Genomic DNA, 4,656 nt, shown 5'->3' on the forward strand with positions numbered 1-4,656 from the left:
TAATGGGTCGAAGGGGGTCATAGGTCACCCAATGACCCCCTTCAACCCATATGAAGCATTCTGACATGTCCCTAGGCGTCGTAGGACCCCTAGGGACATATGTCATCATTTAATGCATCGAAGTGGGTCATAGGTCAACCTATGACTCCCTTTGACCCATACAAAGCATTCTAATATGTCCCCAGGGGTCCTATGACCCCTCGGGACATATGCTGTCATGTAATCATTCGAAGGGGGTCATAGGTCAACCCATGACCCCCTTTGACCCATATGAAAGATTATAACATGTCCCTACGGGTCCTAGGATCCCTAGGGACATATGTCATCATGTAATGGGTCGAAGGGGGTCATCGGTCACCCCATGATCCCCTTCGACCCATATGAAGGATTCTAACATGTCCATAGGGGTCCTAGGATCTCTAAAAACATATGTCATCATTTAATGGGTCGAAGTGGGTTACAGGTCAACATATGACCCCCTTCGACCCATACAAAAGATTCTAACATATGTCATCATCTAATAGGTTGAAGGGGGTCATAGGTCAACCTATGACTCCCTTTGACCCATAGGAAGGATTCTAATATGTTCCTAGGGGCCCTAGGACCCCTAGGGACATATGTCATCATGTAATGGGTCGAAGGGGGTCATAGGTCAACCTATGACCCCCTTTGACCCATATGAAGCATTCTAATATATCCTTAGGGGTCCTAGGACCCCTAGGGACATATGTCATCATGTAATGGGTAGAAGGGGATCATAGGTCACCCTATAACCCCTTTCGACCCATAAGAAGCATTCTAATATGTTCCTAGGGGTCCTAGGACACCTACGGATATATGTCGCCATGTAATGGGTCGAAAGGGATCACAGTTCAACCTATGACCCCCTTCGACCCATATGAAGGATTCTAACATGTCCCTAAGGGTCGTAGGACCCCTAGGTACATATCTCATCATGTAATGGGTCGAAGGGGATCATACGTCACCCCATGCCCCCCTTTAACCCATATGAAGGATTTTAACATGTCCCTAGGGGTCCTAGGAACCCTAGGGACATATGTCATCATTTAATGAGACGAAGTGGGTTATAGGTCAACCTATGACCCCCTTTGACCAATATGAAATATTTTAACATATGTCGTCATGTAATGGGTCGAAGGGGGTCATAGGTCAATCTATGACACCTTTCGACCCCTAGGAAGGATCCTAATATGTCCGTTCTATGACCCCTAGGGACATATGTCGTCATGTAATGGGTTGAAGGGGGTCATAAGTCAACCTATGACTCCCTTCGATCCATATGAAGCATTCTAATATGTCCTTAGGGGTACTAGGACCCCTAGGGACCTATGGTTTCATGTATTGGGTTGAAGGGGGTCATAGGTCACCCCATAACACCCTTTGACCCATAAGAAGCATTCTAATATGTCCCTAGCGGTCCTAGGACCGCTACAGACATATGTCATCATTTAATGGGTCGAAGGGGGTCATAGGTCAACCTATGACCCCCTTCGACCCATAAGAAGCATTCTAATATGTCCCTAGGACTCCTAGGGACATATGTCATCATGCAATGGGTCAAATGGCTCGAAATGGGTCTTTGGTCAAACTATGACCCCCTTCGACCCATAAGAAGGATTCTAATATGTCCCTAGGGGTCCTAGGATCCCTAGGGACAGATAATGTTATGCAATGGGTCGAAGGAGGTCATAGGTCATCCTATGACCCCCTTCGACCCATATGAAAGATTCTAACATGTTCTTAGGGGTTCTAGGACCCCTAGGGACATATGTCTTCATTTAGTGGGTTGAAGTGGGTTGTAAGTCAACCTGTGACCCCCTTCAACCCATAGGAAGGATTCTAATATGTTCCTTGGGGTCCTAGGACCCTTAGGGACATATGTCCTCATGTAATGGGTTGAAGTGGATCATAGGTCAACCTATCATGCCCATTGACCAATATGAAACATTCTAATATGTCATCATGTAATGGGTCGAAGTGGGTCATAGCTTAACCTATGACCCCCTTCAATCCATAAGAAGCATTATAATATGTCCCTAGGGGTCCTAGGGCTCCTAGAGATATATGTAGTCATTTAATGGACCTATGACCCCTTTCGACCCATAGGAAACATTCTAATATCTCCCTAGGGGTACTAGGAGCCCTAGGGACATATGTCATCATTTAATGGGTCTAAGTGGGTCATAGGTCAACCTATGACTCCCTCTGACCCATAAGAGGATTCTAATATGACCCTAGGGGTCTTAGGACCCCTATGAACATATATCGTCATGTAATGGGTCGAAGGGAGTCATAGGCCAACCTATGACCCCCTTCGACCCATAAGAAAGATTCTAATATGTCCCTAGGGGTCCTAGGACCCCTAGGGACATATGACCTCATGCAATGAGTTGAAGGGGGTCATTAGTCAACCTATGACCCCCTTCGACCAGTACGAAGGATTCTAAAATATCCCTAGGGGTCCTAGGACCCCTAGGGACATATGTTGTCATGTAATAGTTCGAAGGGGCTCATGATCACCCCATGACCCCCTTCAACCCATATGAAGCATTCTAATATGTCCCTAGGGGTCCTAAGACCCATAGGGACATATGCCATCATGTAGTGGGTTGAAGGGGGTCATAGGTCACCACATGACCGCCTTCGACTCATATGAAAGATTCTAATATGTCCATAGGGGTCCTAGGACCCCTAGGGACATATGTCATCATTTAATGGGTCGAAGTGGGTTATAAGTCAACCTATGATCTCCTTCAACCCATATGAAGGATTCTAACATATGTAGTTATGTAATGGATCGAAGGGGGTCATAGGTCAACTTATGACCCCCTTCGACCCATAAGAAGGATTCTAAAATATGTCATCATGTAATGGGTTGAAGAGGGTCATAGCTCACCCCATGATCCCCTTCGACCCATATGAAGGATTCTAACATGTCGCTAGGGGTCCTAGGACCCACAGCGACATATGTTGTCATTTAATGGTTCGAAGTGGGTCATAGGTTTAGACCCATATGAAGGATTCTAATATATCCCTAGGGTCCTAGTACCCCTAGGGACATATGTCATCATGTAAAAGGTTGAAGTGGGTCATAAGTCAACCAATGAACTGCTTCGACCTATACGAAGTATTCTAATATGTGCCTAGGGGTCCTAGTACCCCTAGGGACATATGTCGTCATGTAATGGGTCGAAAGGGGTCATAGGTCAACCTATGACCACCTTCGACCCATAGGAAGCATTCTAAAATGTCCCTAGGGGTCCTAGGACCCCTAAGGAAATATGTCTTCATTTAATGGGTCGAAGGGGTCATAGGTCACCTTATGATCCCCTTCGACCCATAGGAAGCATTCTAATATATCCCTAGGGGTTTTAGGACCCCTAGGGACATATGTCACCATTTAGTGGGTCGAAGTGGGTCATAAGTCAACCTATGACGCCTTTCGACCCATATTAAGGATTCTAATATGTCCCTAGGGGTCCTAGGACCCTTAGGGACATATGTCATCTTGTAATGGGTCAAATGGGCTCACAGGTCAACCTATGACCCTATTTAACCCATAAGAAGGATTCTACTATGTCCCTAGGGGTCCTAAGAGCCCTAGGGACATATGTCCTTATGTAATGGGTCGAAGGGGGACCCATAAGAAGCATTCTTATATGTCCCTAGGGGTCTTAGGACCCTGGGGACATATGTCATCATGTAATGGGTTGAAGGGGGTCATAGGTCAACCTATGACCACCTTTGGTCCATACAAAGGATTGTAATGTGTCCCTACGGGTCCTAGTACCCCTAGGGACATATGTTATCTTGTAATGGGTTGAAGGGGGTCATAAGTTATCCCATGACCCACTTCGACTAATATGAAGGATTCTAACATAACCTTAAGGGTCCTAGGACCACTAGGGACATATGTCGTCATGTAATGGGTCGAAGGGGGTCATAGGTCACCCCATGACCACCTTCGATCCATATGAAGGATTCTAATATGTAACTAGGGGTCTTGGGACCTGTAGGGACATATGTCATCATTTAATGGGTCAAAGTGGGTTATAGGTCAACCTATGACCCTTTTCGACCCATACGAAAGATTCTAACATACGTCATCATGTAATGGGTCGAAGGGGGTCATAGGCCAACCTATGAGCCCCTTCGACCCATACGAAGCATTGTAATATGTCTCTAGGGGTTCTAGGACCCCTAGGGACATATGTAATCATGTAATGGGTCGAAGGAGGTCATACGTGAATCTATGACCCCCTTCGACCCATAGGAAGGATTCTAATATGTCCCTAAGGGCCCTAGGACCCCTAGGGACATCTGTCGTCATGTAATGGGTTGAAGGGGGTCAATGGTCACCCCATGACCCACTTCGACCCATATGAAGGATTCTAACATGACCTTAGGGGTCCTAGGAACCCTAGGGACGTATGTCATCGCTTAATGGGTTGAAGTTGGTCATAGGTCAACCTATGGCCCCCTTTGACCCATACAAAAGATTCTAATATCTCCCTAGGGGTCCTAGGACCCCTAGGGACATATGTCATCATGTAAAGGATCAAATTGGGTCATAGGTCAAGCTATGATGCCCTTCAACCCATACGAAACATTCTAATATGTCCCTAGGGGTCCTAG

The sequence above is a fragment of the Cupressus sempervirens genome, chromosome 7 (assembly GCF_028749045.1).
Source record: "Cupressus sempervirens isolate cs-2001-9-10 chromosome 7, ASM2874904v1, whole genome shotgun sequence".
In the NCBI taxonomy this organism is placed as follows: domain Eukaryota; kingdom Viridiplantae; phylum Streptophyta; class Pinopsida; order Cupressales; family Cupressaceae; genus Cupressus; species Cupressus sempervirens.